The 20,984-nt window shown below is 40.8% G+C and overlaps 1 pseudogene; it reads left to right on the top strand.

The window, feature by feature from the left end:
* LOC149212982 (polygalacturonate 4-alpha-galacturonosyltransferase-like) overlaps positions 1 to 20,984 on the top strand; it is a 52,478-nt pseudogene that overhangs the window by 13,997 nt on the left and 17,497 nt on the right.

Here is a 20,984-nt window from a genome sequence, read left to right as displayed (position 1 = left end):
TGGACTCAAACCATGGTAGAATGTGACATTTTGAAGCGTGTCACTCTAGTCCCTTTGACAAGGAGTGACATGACACCTTTTGTGAAAGAGAAACATGACATTGTCGCCTCTTGCCGCTTTGAAAGTCATGAAACTTTTTAGAAAAAGGGTAAATGTCTAAAAACATCATGGAAAAAGGATTCCAAAAATTTAAGAATGATTCCATTTTATTGAATCACTACTACAAGAGACTATCGCCTCTTCCCTCTTTGAAAAAGGTGAAACTGTCTAGAAAAAAAAAAATATCTGAAAACATCGTGAAAAAAAGTTTCCAAAGCATTTAAAAATGATTCCATTCATTGAATCACTACTACATGAATTCATCTTAAAATTTCATTTTATTTATTAAATTTATCATAATCAAAATTCCCCATGGAAGACATTGAGAGGCATTAGAAGATATATATATTTTTTTCATAAGATCTTGTTAAAACATACCATGGCAATTTAATAACTTTATTTAAGACATTTTGTCTCCCGCGTACTAGTCACCAAATAAAATTTCGAGGTGGGCGATGCAATTTTTGTAGTGTCATGATCCGGATTATCCACAGTTTCTAGTTCATTCTGCCAACGTTTCAAACCCCAAAGGGGGTCCATCATCAGGACAAATCAGATAGAATATGAAACCCTCAAGGAGCCCCTCGAGGAGCTTTCAAGAATGGAAGAAGAACAATGGGCAATGCAATTTTGCTCATACCCTGTATTTTTTAATTCAGGAGAAGTTTTCAACAATTTTGTTCAAACCATGAGTTTTTGAATTTTGGAGGAGGTTTTAGCAATGGAGACCAACATTTTGCTACGAGTATCCTATTTTTCCCTTCCAGTTTGATAGAGGTAGGGGATTGTTGGGGTTTTGTGCAAGGAACGGGACACCTAACTGGAACTTGTGCAACTCCTTGATTTCACTATGGAAACCCAGACCCACATAAGGTTCAAACAGGGCTTTTCCTTTCCACTGTCACCCAAAAAATGCCCCTCTCTCTATATCTTGTCACCTTATCCTCCAAGGCAGTGAAAGAGGTTGATAGACCTATTCCAGAAATTCTGGACTCGAGCAACTCATGAAAAAGATTCAATTGTTGGACTTTCCCTTCGGAATCATACATTTTCCCTAGCACAAGAAACAAAAACCCCTCTGAGGTTGTTGCAGCAAAGGCCAATGATAAATCTGGGGAAGAGGGGAAAAAAATAAATGGAGCCCATCAACCCGCCAAGCCTTGGGAAATAACTTTCGATTGTATCCATTTCTTGTAGCGGTAAGTCTCTATCTGACTCCAGTTCTATTATCGAATTTATGTCTTTGGCAGATTTGATGGTTATTGAAACCCAAGTAAATTAAAGGAAAGGAAAAACCATAGTAAATTAAATTCAGTTTGAATCCATCAAATAAAATAGACTTCTTTGACTAAGACTAATTCTATCCTAGCTTTAACTGATGGAATGCAAATTTGGCTGCTATGAAAAATAATGTGTAGCATGCACCGAGCATGGGTACTAGAAATTACTAATTAGAGTATATAAAGGTTTTTTAAACCCAAGATGTAAAAATCATATAAAAAGTGATGGATCTAGGCTAAACCCACATGTGTGGCCTGATTGCCTCAATGAGTTGATATGAAAAGAAATGTTGAGATGCATTTGTTGTTGGGAAAGGTATCTAATGCAGAATGCCCCTATCCCACTCTGAAGGTGATAGTACTTCAACAACAACTGAATGCAAAGCTATTCAAAGTTTCTTCTTTATGAGATGAGAGAGGGAAGAAAAGGATGATCTACTAACCGTTATCTTGCGCTAGTAGTCGATCCAGTCTTCACTCCTTGCTGCTTACTCCTAGCTCCTTGCTCTTTCATCGGCCCAGCTGCACACAGATCCTATAAAAGCACAAGAAAAGGAAACTACAAGAAGCATGCATCCATAATCGATTTAAGGATTAGCATAAACCAAATATACAAGCATCAATTCATCATCAAGGCACATGCATATAGAAGAACCTTAAATAATTTATTATAGAAGAAGTAAAGTTCTGAGAGAGTTACAACCATAATAGGCCCAATCCAGCAATGCCTCCCAGCAGAAAGAAATCTCCTCTTCACCTCCTTCAAGAAAAACACCCAATAGCTCTATAATCAAACCAACAGCACTTCCTTACTTTCTCAAAATTCCAGCCTACCTAGGCCTCATGAGAGAGATCTATATATAGGGTTTTGGAGAAAGGATGAGTCATCTTGAGACTGGCATAAAGCTGACTAGTGTCCTCTCCCACTTTAGTTAATCTTCAGTTCTTGAGTCCACTTGGAGATCAAGACCCTCTTACTCATCACTAGGCGAATTCCTTGACCCAAGTGTCAGTTTGGAAGCTTCCTGGGCAGTGGACACCTTGCAGAATGACTGTGCCACTTGGCCAATCTCGCCCAGCGCAGGTAGCCTTCATTAATTTTGACATTCAGCACAGGTACAAAGAGGAGCAGTTGACATTCAGCGCAGATGCTCAGTGGAGCAGCTGACATGATCCAGAAATAGTGTGTTTCTGAGTGTTTTCAGGTGGAGAACTGATTTTCAGTGCTGTGGTTTGCAGACCTTGTTCCTCTAAGGGTAAGAACAACATGTTTAGGGACTTTGGATCCCTCAGATTATTGACATTTCATGCTCCATGCTGTTAGGCACAAAAAAGTCTATAACAGTTGCCCCCTAAAGTATGAGGTCGTTTATCGGGTGAAATTCTTTATCAGGAGGATCCAAAGTTCATTCAATTGCTGAGAGGTGCCCTGCAATAAAATACAATACAATACATTATTTTTCATTCTACTTTCATGATCTAGCTGAGGCGGGCATTCCCATGCTCAGATTTATAAATTCATTTTGGTACATATAACAGACGACCGTCTGAGGATAGACTGATAATTCTCTGCTGAAATTATCATCCTTTGAGTAGGATGATCATCTGCTGCAATAATGTACATATCAAATGTCTTTATATTTCCTGAATATATATCGCAGCCCAGATGGATGAAACTAGATCCGGGGTCTTCAATCTCGTTCGATCTTCACTCTAAGTACAAGTCGATCCATGTGAGAATTACGCTGAAGTCGAACATGGAAAGACATCGCTTGATTACCGGTCAATAATGTAAACCGTTAACAAGCGCGAGAGGAGTCACCAATAATGACAATGACCCTCAAGGTACTGCAGTACAATTCACGTGGTGTGAATAAAGGACTTGGAGTCGAACACCACGCAAAATCTTCTGGTCGAAGGTCATTGATGTATACCTGTCGCCGGAAGTGAGAAACTTGCCATTGAGGCATGCAAGCTTCAAAGTACTGGGGGGGGGTGTTCCTAGATCAACTTCTTGGATAATGAGCTGAAGTCGACAAGAAGCGATCCGTCAAAGGAGGGACTTAATGAATCCCACATCAGTGACGCAGAACGGAGCTAATGATTTTAGTGGAGGTGAAAACAATCTGTGAGATATGATTCAGGGTGGCGATCATGGGTGGATGAAAGATGATGTATGGCAGTGGATGGGACACGGTTGACTCTTTCTGAACACATCTCTTGAACATATAATGACACTGATGTGATGGATTGGTAGCATTACCCCAAATACGGATGGTTTGGCGAAGACCATGGTGATGAGACCGGTGAATGAAACAACCCAACCCGATGTGGTACGGAGGACAAAGTGTCATGTTCAAGAGCGACTTGCTACCATTAAAGCTTTGAGGTTCTCCCAATTTTTCCCCAGTCATTTCTGACCAGTACCTCTTTATTTTTGTCAAGCTTGAGGAGGATAACATATGCTTGTTCTATAACTTGCCCTTCGGGCAAGCCCATCGCTATGTTTTAACGAGCCTAGCGATAGGGAAACTCGTTCTCGTCTAAAGACAAGTTTGTCGCTATTCAATCATTTTAACGAGTCTAGCGACAAAGACAACTCGGTCCTTTTCATTTTTAGAGAGTCTGAAAAGGTACAGAAAGTTAACTCCAAAATTCCTTTTTCGTCATCTAATCCCTTAAGTCCGAAAAAGTATAAAACAATACAGAATGGATGAGTTTTCAATTAATTTAATGAGCCGAATAAAACAAGCGCTCGACCTTTTTGTGCAATAATCCCTCAGGTCCAAAAAGATTAAAATCTAGAGGAGGGATAGCTCTTCCGTTCCTTTTTAACGAGCTGGAAGGCCAAAACTCGGCAAACTTTTCATATTTTACGAGTCAGATGAAAAGAGCTCAAAGAAGACTCGTTTTTTGAGGGACGAGTGATAAACAGGGATAGCAGCAGATTCCAGGTACAAGTTGGAATTTTCCAATCACGGCAGTGTCACAAGGATGGCTAAGTGAAATCACTCTTCGCAGTTGTTCCTCAAAATAGGTAAACAATCATATGGAGGTGAACGATTGGCCAAATGGAATGGAGGTGGCGGGTGCAAACACGACCAAGGCTTTTATGGCTAATAAATTTACGATCACAATGGTTATTTACCGGGATAGGTTCATTTTTTAATGAGCTTGAACTCTGGTGGAACCCTTGCTCACGCTTTTCTATTTTTTAACGAGCATAAATTCCGCGGTAAAACTGCTTGAACTTGCGTTTATTTTTTAACGAGCATGAACTTTATGCTAAAACTACTCTATTTGTGGCCAAATTTTGATTTTTACCATTACTAGCTTTTCTCTTTTCAAATATAGTACTGTATTTTTCAATTGCTGCAACAAACTATGTTAGAAATGAATAATATTTGCATGAAAATGAGATTATAACCCTAATATTTCACTTTGTACTATGTAAAAAGCCATTAAAAGGTTTTTTTACCTCTCATTTACCATTTCATTTGCATTTGGTCTGTTGGAGCTCTGGAGGTGCCTCTTCCCCCTTGATTTTCACCAGCTGATTCCGGGAGATTCTGCGGACGATTTTCGGCGCCTTCTGGACCAGGTAGGAGCTAGACCCTAGCTCTTTCTTTTCATGGTTTTCTTTTCCTCTTTTTTGCCTATTTTCCGGTCTTTTTGAGCCCCTGGGGTTTTGCCAGGGCGCCCTAAGATCACCGCAGGTTTCCCTTTCGAAACCTGCGCTGAAGGTCAAGCTACCTTAAGGCAGCCTGACCCTCAGCACAAGTGGGAGACTTCCTGCCTGCGCTAGGCTCAAAAAGACTGAGTTTTAAGGTTATTTTGATGAATTTTTCGCTAGTTTTTCACCAAAACAGGAACTCATTCTCTCTCTTGTTTTCTTTGTAGGGAACCTTGAAAAAAATGTCCCTTACATGGCGAGAACGAGAACATGAAGAGGAGGACATGATTTCCCTCCATGACCCGGTCACGGTGAACGTGCTGCGGAACTGTGGCCTGCTGAAGTTCTTCTGTATCTCTAGTATGAGAGCACAGATTTCTTTACTGCAGTATATGCTTGATGCTTGGGATCCCGTTAACCAAGTATTCCAGATTAGGGGGAAGACCATCCCCTTGACCATAGAGAACATGTACTTCTTGACTGGGTTGTCAAGACGTGGTGCCTTCGTTTCCTTATCAGGTACAGCCCGGGGGACTGATTCCACCAGAGATTATGTCCGCCAGTATTGCAGGGAAGGTTCTCAGTCGAGCAGAGATGGCAAGATTGTTATCCGTGAGATTACCGATCGGGCTCTCAACTCCATTCTGTTCACTATTGGTAGGATGGCCGGCAGCGCAGCTTTACATGTTGCCAACAGGTCCTATATGCAGCACGCCCTGGAATGTCTCCAACCGAAAGTATTCAACTGGTGTGATGCAGTACTTGTTCAGATGAAAAGTCAATTGACCAAGGTAAAGGACGGGAAGCTGAAGAACTTTGGATTTGGTTCTATTCTGACTGCCTTTGCCTTGGAGAAAATCCCACTGATGCAGCCTCAGTACATCATACTTGACTTGCCCTCTCCGACCGAGCCACGCATGCAGAGGTGGGTTGACCACATGTCTAGGCATGCAGGTCAACCTCAGATTACTTTCACTGAGGCCTTCTTTAGGTGGTTCGAGCGCCAGGAGATGGCGTTTTCTGAGTATCCATATGTGGGTATGGATTTCCGAGGTGATCCGGATTTGGTTCTACCGGATGGCAAGCAGTGGGGTGCCATTGGTAAACTCTCTGACCACATTACTGTTTATTGTTCTAATTCATAACGTTGCTGTGCTTTATTCTATCAAGACTTTTAATCGTACTCTTGGGTGCATGCAGATATTGGTCCTTTTCGTCCAGCAGTTCGTCCGAGATCACCAGCTGTTGCCCCAGCAGGGGAGCCTGCTAGGAGAGTTGTTATCCGCGATCTTGACGACACCGAGACCCTTACAGCTATGCAGGAGCAGGTTGAGAGCCTTACTCGTGGCCTTCCGGATGTACAGATCGACGAGTTACCTTTACAGATGCAGCGTCATACCATTGGCGTGCCTAGACGATGGACTCGTCTCTTGCGCATGATTGCACAGGCCGTGACGTACTATCATGAGCACCACTAGGTTAGGGTGCCCCCTAGCATCCTTTTAAGTTTTTAAGTCACATGACCAATTTTGTCTTGGTTACAGAACATTATGTATGAACTTATATAAACAACTTATATATTTTGATTTTCGGATTTTATTCTGGTTGATTTACGTGATCCATATGTACAATCTTTGATGATGTGTCCTTTTTATAAATGTTGGAAATGTCTATCTAACACATAGTTTGCTAATGAGTCTGTTAATGTGTTTAAATTTCTTGAAATATGTTGATATTGAATTGAATCAAATCGCCTTTCCAAGATCTTAACCCTTAGGAACATGCGATAAATAGCTGGATTGCGAACAGAATATATACCATTGAGTTGTAGTATTACGAGCTATGAGTCTAGCCTGACAATTAGTCGGCGTATGCCACGTGTGATGGCATCAGAGAGTAGTTCTATCAACGCGCTATACTCAGCGATGTTATTCGTTGATTGCCCAATACATACACCTCTGAAACTTACTAACTCGCCGCTTGGATCAAAAATGGCCCAGGCTGCGGAAGCCAGGTTCCGCGAACTACGACTCGGTCCGTCGGCATATCCAACACATGTCTCCATAAGGTTCGACATCTGCCACAAATGAAAAAGGTGGATCACTCGACTAGAACAAATACTTTAGCGAAAACAAAATACAACAAAAGCATGCAGGTTACTATTTAAGCATAGTAACGCTTGAGGTACAACCCGTTGCGGGGCTGCGCCAGTGGAATTCCATCGTAATCCATTAACTCATAGGCTCCTTTTGCTAACACCCTTTTAACAATATAGGGGCCCATCCATAAGGGCTTGAATTTAACTACTCCCAATTTATCGGATTCTTGATCATAAAGCAAGACCAAATCACCTTCTGAGAAGACACGGGGTTTGACATTTTTGTCGAACTGAGCCTTGACTCGTTTCTTATGGGCCTCGTTAGCCAAAGAGGCATCACGACGGGTTTCATCCAACTGGATTAATTCCAAGAAACGAGCCTCTTCCTCTGAAGTTCCGGGGAGGAGGTCGATCGCGAGTTTAAGCGACGAAATTTCGCACTGGATTGGCAAGACTGCTTCCGGGCCATACACCAATTGAAAAGGCGTGAACCCGGTTGCGTTCTTTACCGAGGTCCGGTAAGCCCACAAAGCTGAGTACAGGATTAGGTTCCATCTTCTTTTATGAACCCCGATCATCGTTTGCAACATACACTTCAGGACCTTGTTGATTGCTTCAACTTGTCCGTTGGCTTGCGGATAATATGGGGTAGAGCTGTCATGAGATAGCCCTAGCTTGGCAGCTAATTCGACCATCATGTGATTGCGAAAATGTGATCCATGATCTGTAACTATAGCTTGTGGTACGCCGAACCTGGCGACTACATGATTGAAAAAGAAAAGGGCAGCTGTTTCACCAGTGTTATCCAATGTAGGCATCGCCTCGGCCCATTTGGTAAAATAGTCAACAGCGACTATTATATACCCATGCCCCCCGGTCGAGGTGGGGTTACATTGCATGAAATCGATGCCCCACTTGGCGAAGGGCCCAAAAGCAACTATAGGTTGCAAGGGTGCGGGTGGTCGTCTGGTTTTGCTATCAAAGATTTGACAAGCATGGCAACTTCTGACTGCTGTTATGCAATCTTTGAACATGGTTGGCCAGAAGTATCCTGCTCGTAAGATTCTTTGTGTTGTTGCATATCTAGAATGATGCCACCCACACGCGCCCGAATGAAAATCATTCAGGGCTTTTTCGGCCTCCTCATGGGTAAGGCACCTCCTTAGAACTGTATCGACACCACGACGGTAAAGTGTATCACCGACGATCATGTAGTCTTTTGCTTGGTATTGTATACGCTTTTGTTCAGAGCGAGAGGTATTAGACCTAAATTTTTGGGTTTGGAGATAAACTATGATATCTCCATACCACTCATCGCTTGCAGATATGAGAAACAAACTTTCGTCCACGATTGACTCTTCCAACGTTTCATCGTTGGACGACGATGGGAAATCACATAATAATTCTGCGAAAACTAGAGCTTTCTTTGATTTGGATTTTACAAATTCCAGATCAAACTCTTGAAGGATCGCTATCCATTTTGAATATTTGCCCCCAAGAAACTGTCGCGACAGTATATAAGTCATGGGGTTACAATCTGACAAGACGGTAGTTTTCCGAAAGAGGACATAATGTCGAAACCTTTGAATCACTTGAACAGCTGCAAGCACTAGTTTTTCCACATAAGAATATTTACTTTCTGTATCGTTTAAGTTTTTACTTAAATAATAGATAGGATGTTCAATTCCATCGACTTCTTGAACTAAAACCATCGCAATGGTCGTACCCGCTGCAGCCAGATACAGGTTAAAATCTCTTTGATAGTCTGGGGCGTACATTAATGATGCTTTTACTAGGCAATCTTTCAGAGCATCAAAGGAAGCTTGCGCCACCTGGTCCCAGACAAAAGGTACATCCTTTTTCAAAAGACGAGTATAACCTTTAGAAAGTTCTGCGTAATTTGGAATGAACCTCCTCAGAAAGTTTGCTTTCCCTTGGAGTTTCTGAATCTGAAGCAAATTTGAAGGTGGAGGCAAATTAATGATTGCCTGAACCTTACAGGGGTCGAGACGAATCCTATATTTAGAGACTACAAAGCCAAGTAAACGGCCAGAACCGATGCAAAACACACATTTGTGTGGGTTGAGTCTTATCTTGTAGTGTCGGCAACGTAGAAATATCGCTCTTAAATGCTGCGGATGATCAGTCCGCTTTCGCGAATGAGCCGGAAGATCGTCAAGATAAGGTTGAACAATGTTCTTGATGTCATGGAAGGCATAATTCATTGCCCTCTGAAACGTCGCCCCTGCTTTCTTTAAACCAAAGGGTAATTTTCGATAAGCGAATGTGCCCCATGGACAAATAAATGCAGTCTTTGACTGGTCCTGTGGGCGGATATTTATTTGATTATACCCGGAGAATCCATCCATAAATGAAAAGATTTCACATCCGGCGCATTCATCAATTATCTGGTCGATGAAGGGTGTAGGGTAGTTGTCCTTTGGACAAGCATGGTTTACATCCCTATAATCGACACACACTCTAATCATCCCTTGCTTCTTCATAATAGGGACAATATTCGATACCCAATCGGTTAGAGGAATCGGGTAGATGAATCCAGCATGGAGAAGTTTTTCAACTTCTACCTTAATGGCAGCGGCTTTCTTCGGGTGCACTTGCCGAAGCTGTTGTCTTACTGGTTTGACATCGGGATACATTTTAATTTCATGTTCAACTATACTCAAGTCGATGCCTGGCATTTCATCATATGACCAAGCATAGACATCTCTAAATTCGCGAAAAAGAGCATTATATATTTCCAGTTCTGAAGGGGAACAACCTTTGCCGACATAAATATTCTCTACAACATCTGTTTTGGTCGAGATATTTATGGCTATAGTCTCTTCAATATTGGATTGGTTTCGCTCGGAATCCACCGTATTTACAGTATTTGTTAGGAATTCAAATACTGAAGGGTGATAAAGGTCACTTTGAGTATCTTCTTCATATTCCAGAAGAAGGGAACGATGGTGGTGATCATTCCATGGCGCCCCCTCAATCATCATTGATTGTAAGATTCTTTCCTCAGTCCCATGTATTTTCGACCAAGGATCTAGTGGGGTTCCATATTCTCTAGACCTATCTACCCAAACGCTTGACGAGCGTTGATTTGGGCTCGCCTCCCATGCCTAAAACATTGATTGCTACAATATTTCCAAAGGGCTTGGGGACAATACCATTGCATGACCCATGTTGACCTTCGTGGAAGATATCATGTTGCAGGTTGCTACAAACGGTATATTTCCTGAATAAATAGGAGGTGGTAGCGCGAAAGTTCCCATCAATATGGGGTCTTTCAATAATCCTACTCCGATATCTTGAATTGAATGGTTACTTTCATGGATCATGGGAATGCTTCCTGTAACTTGTGAACCATTTGGGAGGAAATTCTGTTGGTCGACGATCGTAATCCCTCCTTCAAACGGGAATGCGATCTTCCTAAAATAAGTCGACACGACAGCTTCCATGGCATAAATCCATGGTCTTCCCAGTAGGATGTTATAATCAAGATTTCCATCAATGACTTCAACATCAATTTCTACTGTCTTTCCTCCTAGTTCAACTTTCAAGTTATTAAGGATACTGTAAGGGGTATAAGTCCTTCCGTCGAAAGCCTTTAATGTCGTCGATGATCGAGACAAGGTTGGAGATCCTAAAGTTTTCCAGCAGCTCATCGACATAATACATGTCGATGCCTCCTCATCAATTATCGTTCTGTGAACAATTTTGTTGAGGGCTTTCACTTGAATAAGGAAAGCTAGTTGAGCCGGTAACTGAGGATCATATCCCTTGTGATCAAAGGATACCAGATTTGAATCCTTAGGATCTACTCCACCAATTGCTGATAACAACGCCTGCCTTTGGGTTGGACAATTTTGTAGCACTTCAAGAGTCGACATAGCGGATGGCGATTGGGCCAAATCTTCCACTATGTTATAATGCTGCGCCGCTCTGGCGCGAGGATTAAATGTCGACTTGTGTACTACACCCTTTGGCGGTTTTATTGTTAATTCAGGTATGATTGGTGGTACAACTTCTGTCGAAGTTGTTGTCGAACTACTTGGTTGATCTTTACCTTTTTCGTTCGACACCTGAGGATTCCCATAATCTTTGTTCCTTGTCGAAATCAAAGCATCATTCTGCTGTTTCGAAACCGACAACATAAGTACTTGTGACGGGGAAGCATTTCCACTATCAACCAGATTTTGACCTAGATTAGGAAAAGGATCAGTTAACACAGCTGATGTTTGGGAACTTTTAAAGAACCTTTTTAACTTAGCTTTGAATGGGAAATTCCTTGTGTAATGATCCTCATCATCGCATATCTGACATGGATAAATTTGTTTCCCTTTCCCAGGAGGGTTTGAAGAATTCTCCTTAGGCGATGATTCACTTTGTTTTTTCTTCTTCCCCTTGTTTTGTTTTTTCTTCTTGCTTCCTGGTTGATTGGTTTCTTTGCCTTTATCTTCCGATACGGCATTTACTTCCGAAGCAAGAATTTCTCCTTTTGCATTTTGATTCGAATTCTTACGGGCTTTCTTTGCGGAAGCCTTTATCGATTTCGTGTTTGCGGTGCCAATCACACCATCACCGGCATGAGAGTCACTATTTGATTTAGGAGGGGGAGGAATTGAAAATTCCGGTCTAGGGGCGTCAGGTATTTTGTCATAGAGTGTGCCGGACTGGGTATACACCAAGTCCAAATATTGTGCACGAGCAATAACTTGCTCCTCTGTTAAGACTCCTTCCCTTGGCCACATCTTCCGTAATAGCCGGAAGTAATGACTTTATAAACCATTCAGCTAATAGCTGATCGGGAACATATGTTTTCACCATCCTATGACGACGACGCCACTCATGTATATGATCAGATATATGGGTAGCAGTTGTCTGTTTGAAGTTGGTTAATATTTCTGTTCCCGTTTCATACCTTATCGGTAACTGAAAGTGGGTTAAGAAGGTCGTGGCTAGGGAACTAAAGTTGTCGAAAGAGGCTCTTGGCAATTCAATATACCATTTAGCTGCTGGACCTGTCAATGTCCTCTAGAAAAGGCGAAGTCTTATCGAATCGTCATTAAGGGTGTTCGACGAACACCACAGATGAAAGGTCATGACGTGATTCGATGGGTCTTCACCCGGATTTCCATTGAATTTAGGAATGTCAGATGGAAGTTTATGAGGAATCGCTGGCCACCAAGGGGCATAAGCAATCGGATCATTCGTTAACCGATGTAAATCAGGTAACTCTAAAGTCGCCACGAATGGTAACTGTTGATTCAGGTTAGGCGAATCGTAACCAGGGTACGATGGAATCGCTTGAGCAGTGGGTCTTTGCATACCAGCATAATGTAATTGATGTTGGTATGACTGATACGGTTGGTGGACTTGACCACTGTAAAGCGGTTGGTTTTGACCGTTTTGGATATACAGTTGTCCACTATTCGCAAAGATCTGCTGCTCAGAACCTTGGTATACTTGCTGGAACTGCGGTTGTTGGTATTGTACAAGCCATGGTTGTGACGCCATCTTTTGTTGCGCCATGCTAACCATTTGACCAAGGTGTGGGGTAATTGTACCCGTTTGTACTTGTGTCAACCCACCAGTTGGCGATTGTGGTTGTGACCCATGGTCAAGCGACTGTTGCATTACAACCTGAGAAATCTGAGGTTGACATGTAACATTTATCGCTTGAACTTGCGACATGGTTACAATAGCCGGTGTGGTTGGGATGTTCGTCACAGGTACACACTGTTGCATAGAATATACAATCCTTGGTTGTTGAGGTAGCATGGGTACCCAACTACTTGATGCAATTCCATTATAACCTGAACATTGTTGTGAACTCACGTATGGATACCCTCCCGGAGGGGGTAATGAAAGGGCATATTGCCCCCCATATGGTAGCAATCTGAAATTAAAAGGGATTGATGGACCAGATTGACCTCCATGAGGATCAATCTGTTGAGTCTCAACATAAGAGTTGCCGGGTATTACTCCGGATGAACAAACTGGAACAGACCACACTGTTGAAATAGTCCCTTAGTGGACTCCTTCTAGCTGTTGAGAACTAGTTGGGACAACTGGTATGCCGGAAAACATCGTCAGAGTGATGGCAGGAGCTTCTGCTGTCGCTGTGTCATTTGACACAGTCCTAGATGATGACGGTTGTTCAGACATTTTAAGTCTATCCAATAGATTTCCTAGCGATTCTACAGGAACTTCCACTTGTGGTGGATTAACTTCTGATGAAGGAAATAGAGTGACCCCGACTCCAAACTGAGTTGGAGTACTTGCTTGCGGATCCTCTGCAATTTCCTCTATCGCAATCAAACCGGGTGGAAGAGGAAGACCGTCAGGTCCGTAAAATATTTCTGGTGCCGAAGAAGTGGTTGCTTCGACAGTGACAGTCGTTTGAGGAGAAAAACTCTCTGAACCGGTTACAGATGGAACTGATTCAGTTACACAAGTGTTTGCCCCCAGACTAGGATCAGTATTACTGTCCTTCTGTGGCTGTTGAACTTCTTCTATAGAGGCAGGGTTTCCAGAAATGTTAGGAGTAACCGGAACCTCGGATGTAGTAGGAACACTTATTCTAACTTTCAAAGGAGATTTTGAACCGGTTAAACGAGTTCGCTTTGCCCGTACTATTTTCGATTCTGGGGACAAAGACGGTTGACTCGCAAGCCTCCGCGAATGATGGGTTTTCAATTGACTTTCTTCCACGATTGCGGATTACTCGATCAACCAAAATATTAAAAGGGGAAAATTGTGTTCCGAATTGAATGAATTTTATTAGACGCTTTTAGACACAACTTGCTTTTTCACTTTTTAAGAGTCAAGAAAAAGCTAAAGATGAATCTAGTCTCCTTCGATGTATTAACGAGCCCAAAGTGACAAATGCTCGGTTGGACTTTTTCAGTTATAGAGTTTGAAAAAGGCCAAAAGAAACTGCTCTGGAGATCTAGGCAGAGGGTGTGCCAAACCTTTCGCAAAACCACAGAATACGTTTTACGGTACGAGTGGTCGATCTTCGTGAATGCTGTGTTCACTGCATTGCGATCAGTAGGGCGGCCGACACGGTTTCCTATGGATAAAGGCTTTGATCCTATAGGGGTCTCCCAATATATACGCGACGGTACGTGGGAGCACAAGTCTGTATTGATACTTATCGCTTCACCGTGGAGGAATCACCCAACCACTCAACGCTAAGATATCACGTTTAACGACGTCGGAACACGTCTCTAGCTTAGACCTCTAGATGTTTGCGTTATGTTTCAATGCGTTGTTATGTAAATTCAATTTATTTTAAGGTTGATCTTGTTTAGCAGATTGCATTTATGGATCACCACGAGATGTATAGTAACACTCCTGAATGCAATCTAAGATGATAAGCAAGCTTTTCAATCTTTCAACTTTGAAAACCTTAACTACTGAGGGAGAAGGAAGATAACACCTTTTCAGCACAGGTACAGAGAGGAGCAGTTGAAATTCAGTGCAGATGCTCAATGGAGCAGCTGACATGATCCAGAAATAGCCTTTTTCTGAGTGTTTTCAGGTGGAGAACCGATTTTCAGTGCTGTGGTTTGCAGACCTTGTTCCTCTAAGGGTAAGAACAACATGTTTAGGGACTTTGGATCCCTCAGATTATTGACATTTCATGCTCCATGATGTTAGGCACAAAAATGTCTATAACAACATTTGGCTTAGACACCAAAAAAAGTCATACCTATTTAAATGAGATTGTAGAACATTGTGTTTCGGATTTCAAGATCCTTGAAATGATTTTTATTTGTCATGAACCCCCTTTCCTTTGATACCAGAATCTCAGAGATGCACAAAGGTTGATCCTTTACCTTCAATAAGCATCTACCCAATGGAAAACCATGAACACTATTTTTCAAACCCTCTTGATTGATGTCCAAGGGCTGAGGATACTTCACCTTTTGTAGCCTTTTATACTTCTCTATGAGACAGAAAAAGCCCTAATGCAAGGTCGAAGGCATGTCAATGAGCTCAAGAATAATATTATATATATGAGCTTAGATGCTAGGAACTTTATAGAATTCCGAGTGGGACACTATTTCCAACCCAAATTCAATTCAAGGGTGATTTCATAATAAAATATTTGACCCTAAAGCAACCAAAGCTTCCTGGCTGTAGTCATGACAAAAGGCCTTAGATATAGATCATTTGACCAACAATTTGACAGAGAGCTCTATCCTAGAGATGCCTTGATTGATTGATGAGGCCTTGATCTCATTCCCTTCTAGGATCTGCAACCTAGAATTTTACAGTAGGAGTTTCAGTGCTTCACGATAACTGATCTTTGAAGAGGAAGGAGGTTAGTGTTGTCAGAAAACTTCTTGTGATTTCTTTCTTCCTTGCTTGGGCTTGCCCTCACCTTAGCTCTGATACCTTACCCTCACCTTAACTTTGATACCATTCTGGCGGGGCAAGCTAAACATGAAAACAATAGAGGTAAGAAGTTGTAGATTCCCGTGTTGTCTGTCTTTTAGCTTCTAGAACATCATACGTTTTATTGCCAACTTATGCTAAATTTAAAATTGACATACTGATTTGAGAAGAGGGTTTGCAATGCTAATAACCTCTTCTTTAGTCCATGTTGGCACACTCGAGTCTTGTTAAAGGACCAACTATTTCTTGTGCAAAATTCGAAGCAGATGACAACATAAAACATGTTTTCTAAGAATCAAAACAACTTCTAGAAGTGCTATGACATTAATCCAACACCATGTTTATAAACCGGTTCATACTAATGGACACAGGATTTGTAAAATGTATTCTTTAACAAAAAATTTCTCTGTCAGCTGGTTTAAAGCTTACAGCCTTACTCATATCTTGAAGAAAGGGTACTTTCTTCCCTTTCACTTCATAGGTATATGAAAACCCAGTTTTGTAAGCACCCATAACCATGAATACTATACCAACTCCCTATAGTTAGTGCATCAATAATGTAAGTGTAACACTCATCCATGTGGCAGTCATAAGGCATTTAGGCAAGGTTTTACTAACACTGGCATCCCAGACCATTAAGATCTATTCATGGCCTCAAAATGATGTATTTCCTTTACTCAATAGAACACTCGTCATTTCTCTCCCCTAATCATCAAATTTTTTCCCTTCATTCTGAATGAGAAATCAATCAACAAGTCACCATTTTAAATGTTAGATCACAATATGTTTAGTTTCTCTCTTGTGCTTACACTATAGTATTCTTGCAGCTTCATAATCGCGAATCTTAAACACAGTCTTATGATGTGCATTCAGGGAGGCATAATTCACCCTTGCTTTGAATCAAATTACCCCCCTAGCATTCTGTTTACCTTTACATGCCTCAATGCAAGGCATGCCAAGTCGGTACCTGCTCAGTTAAATTAGTAAGTTGAGGGGCATCATATATACCCAACACTGCCTACATGTTCTTCCTCTTCCTATGTCGTAGTTTATGAATAGTCAGCCAGACTAGTGAGGATTCCCATTAATAATAACATCTATGTTGGCATCTAAATCAGAATGACGTGTTTCCCTTAATTATATGTTTTGGTTTTTTAACCAAAAAGGCTAACAGAGATAGAGACCATCAAATCTGTCTACTTCCGGCCCCTATGCTCATTTTCATCTAGGTTTTTACCATGTTAGTGTCCCTTTCTTTCTCAAAACTGCATGAAATCAGTTGATCTATCCATTTCGTAATGCATTTGGTAAATTTTTCAATCAAATGCTCTAAAGTATATATGAGATCTAAGGGTTTTTTTAGTTGTTGCTGATTTCATATATTTCTGCTAACCATGATATGGGTTTGATGTAGAGGATTATGATTGTGTAAGGGTTGCATTGCTCGATATCTGTTTAGGAGGAGGAGAAGGAGAAAAACGATGTTAGGGTTGAGAGCTAAAGATGCCTGTGAAAAGAGGAGGTGTGTGGAATGGAGGGTGGCAGGGCTACCAGCGTAGTAGAAATGGAGGATGGGGAGGTATGGATTTTCATCATCGAATAGCTGTGGTGGGCTTCCTTGTTATCTTTGTGGTCATGCCATTGGTTTTTTTGGTAGCTAGGATTCATCACTCCGCATCTACATCTGCAACTAGTAAGCTTCTTCCTGCCCTCCTCCCTCGCTGGTAAGCTTCTTCCTGCCCTCCTCCCTTGTCAGGTTTCTTCTGTCTCTTTTTTTGGGGTGGTTCAGCGTTTAATTTATCTTTATTGGCATGCATGCCCTTTCTTAATCTGGTAGTATTACAATGAAGTGTATACTTCTTACAACATTCAAGTAAGATCTCCATTACAATGAAGTGTAGTCATCTTATACTATTTTAGAAAGATCCCTTTCATTGAGAACGCATTGAGCAATATATTTATGTGATTTGAGCCTTGGCAGGGAATTATCATCACTCCCAGTTAACCATTGAACCAAGACCCCATGGACCTGCTTCGAAATTTGACTTGCCTTCACCACCCCCAGTTAACCATTGAACCAAAACCCCATGGATCTACTTTGGAATTTGATTTTCCTTTTCGCTATTTCGCAGGATGTGAAGGCACAAATGTTATCAAACTTACTTTCCTCACTTATTGTCAAAAGTTTAGCACCTCTAGCATCTTTCTAGACATTTTGTGAGTTTTCTTTATAGGTTTCCTTTCATTTGATCTGTGTGAAGTTGTGAACTCCATCTCTGCATTAACACGGTACAATACCTACCAGGAGAAAGATTGAAAGTTTGTACCTCTCTCATGCAAGAGAAAAGGTTTTACCAACTGCCCCTAGGGTAATTTTGCTTGCCAAAGATAGTGAAGCCATTCATCCCAATAGCAAGAAATAACAATGCTCTTTCCATTTTTTAACAAAGGGAAATGCATATGACTGGTAAATTCGTTGGGTAACTGCTCGGTGAATTCGCTGGGCACTCCTCATTCTGAGTAGGATGGTACTAAGTGTGTGCTAGATTCTGCATAAGCTGGATGGGTATTATAAAAGTATATTTGTTAAGAGTTCAGTTCAACATCTTACTCATGGGAATTGAATCTGGGTGAGAAGGGTAACAATCATTCTTCCCATCCACTCATTATCCAAGCCAGACCCACTTTCCATCCATAAAGCTAAATCCACTTCTCATCAATCAAGCTAAAACCAGTTCTGGTCCACCCAACCTAGACCCAATTCACAACGACAATCTTGTTCACTAGCTACTTTCGGCTATACATATCATTTTCACATTGTTCCCATAGTGTTTAGAGTACATTGGCCAAAACAAATGATAGATATTATACACACCATTTTATTATTGATGTGTAATGAAATCTCGATCTTAGCATATGCATGATAGCAAAGCAACCCCGTTTTTAGTGTTTCAATATTTTTATAGATATTCTTCTCCATCAAGTCTTTCTACCTAACCTTTTATGCATTTTTTATCATTTAAAACAGCAGGGCACAAATTCTCAGGAGATGGATTTGTTAGAACGGTATTCTCTTTCCACATATTGAAAACCAATTCTATTTTTCTATGGCCATTTTGTTATTTTTCAGGATCTGGGCAATGCACTTGTACTTACATTAGTCTAATCCCAGAAAATAAATAATGTCCCTAAACTGAAATTTAATTGACCTGAGTGGATTGAAATCGAGTGGAATTATTGAGGATACTAGAGCTCTGTCATATGTTTAAAATCACTCTTATCTATTTATCTGTGGGGTTCACAGGAACATGCAGATTACTGGAGAAAGAAGAGTTTAACAGAGAGCATTGACTCTCTCTTCCGAAAGGAGGCAAGTATTAGAAACCCGCTGCATTTGGATGTCTTAAATTTGATTTCTCCCCTATTGAGCAGAGGATTGAAAATAGATTTTATTCACTGGGTAGGTGATTGATGTCATAATAGTTATCAGAGAGGACTCGGGAACTCTAAACTTAAATATTGGTGGACGGAATGACTTATCTTCCTTATGGGGATTAGAAAAGCCCTCCGAAGTAAACCAAAGGGATATTACTAACTCTGAGGTATGATTGGTGAAGATTTTGGTTATTTTCTCTATTGAACATTTAAGGAAACCTATGTGATGATGATCTATGTAGTTGAGTAGGGTTGTATTAAGCAAGAAGTGAAAAATGACATTGGAAGGGGTGCTTCTCTATTTCTAACGGTGTACATCAAGCAGAGGCAAATGACTTCTGGAGACAGCTCAGAAAAGTTACATTCACAACAAGATGGTGTGATCTTCAATGAAGAAGGTAAGGAAAATCCTGAGGGGACTAAAATGAATGACGAGGTGCAGAAAAAAACTTCCAATGACGAAGAACTTCTTACGAGGTTTCAAGAGGATGACACAGGAAGTGAACATCAAGATGTCAAAGAGAATGCTTTTGATGGTAAGTTTTGATTTTCCTTGGTTAATTGATCTATGATGTTGGTAGCCTACTGTAAGGTAATGTCTAGTCAAACTCCCAGGACAATGGTTGTTGTAATGCAGACCATTTGTAGGTTGAAGAAAGTCCAACAAAAGTTTCGCGGAGAGTAAAATTCTTTGCTGCACTAGATCGCTACTTTTTGTTCTCATGGAAAAGGGAATTGTTATATTATTTTCCAAAATCCTTTTTGAATGTTACTTCTCCAATAGAAAAATTAATATTTCTTAGATTTTAGCATAGTATGCTTTAATTTATAGTAATTTAATGCTTACAACAATTGAGACAAAAGAGGAGGGAGAAAAGGTCAACAGAGCTGATTCAACAGGGTGAAGAAAAATGAGTTGAGCTTGAAAACGCAACAATTAAACATTCCAAGGAGGTAGATTCTGCTATCCTAGGAAAATACAACATTTGGAGGCGAGAGAATGAGAACAAGAATTCTGACTCCACTGTTAGATTGATGTGAGACCAACTGATCATGGCTAGGGTGTATTCAAGTATTTCCCATGCTAGGAATAATCTTGATTTATACGATGAATTGATGCTTCGTATTAAAGAATGTCAGCATACATTGGGTGAGGCTAATGCAGATTCTGGTCTACCTCAAAGGTAATAGTTTTCACATTGGATGATTCTAAATAAAGAGTAGTAAGTGCTTCCATTTGCATTTGGTTTTCATATCCTTTGTTTCTTTTAAAGTTGCAGTCTGTGTGTCAATCTTTCTGCTTTTCATTCTCTTTTTCATGGCCGATAATTTATATGAATGTTTCAGTGCACCCGAGAAGATCAAGGCTATGGGTCATGTCCTATCCAAGGCTAGAGAACAATTTTATGAATGTGGGATAGTAACAAAGAAGTTGTGAGCCATGCTTCAGTCTGCAGACGAGCAAGTAAGGACCTTGAAAAAGCAAAGTACATTTTTAAGTCAGCTGGAAGCAAAGACTGTTCCCAAGGGCCTGCACTATCTTTCCATGTGATTGACCATGGATTATTACTTGCTTGCCCTTGAAAAGTGAACTTTCCTAAAAAGGACAAGTTGGAGAATCCAACTCTTTATCACTATGCATTATTTTCTAACAATGTATTGGCTGCATCTGTGGTTGTGAATTCAACTGTCATGAATGCTAAGGTGAAGTGTTATGAATTTAAAATACTCTAAAGTTTGGAAGTCCAAAAGTTTTGCTGCATTTTACATTTAATATTTGGATCTCATTGTAGGTGATTTACTTGTGTTTGCAGGAATCTCAAAAACATGTATTTCATCTCGTCACAGACAAGTTAAATTTTGGGGCCACGAAAATGTGGTTTTTACTTAATCCCCCAAGGAAATTTGCGATACATGTAGAAAATGTTGATGATTTTAAATGGCTAAATTCCTCCTATTGCCCTGTGCTTTGCGAACTTGAATC

The sequence above is a fragment of the Pinus tabuliformis genome, chromosome 1_1 (genome assembly GCF_031772625.1).
Source record: "Pinus tabuliformis cultivar Carrire ecotype Pingquan chromosome 1_1, CPIR1, whole genome shotgun sequence".
In the NCBI taxonomy this organism is placed as follows: domain Eukaryota; kingdom Viridiplantae; phylum Streptophyta; class Pinopsida; order Pinales; family Pinaceae; genus Pinus; species Pinus tabuliformis.
The sequence above is the reverse complement of the archived record's forward strand: the minus strand, read 5'-3'. Positions and strand labels throughout refer to the sequence as shown.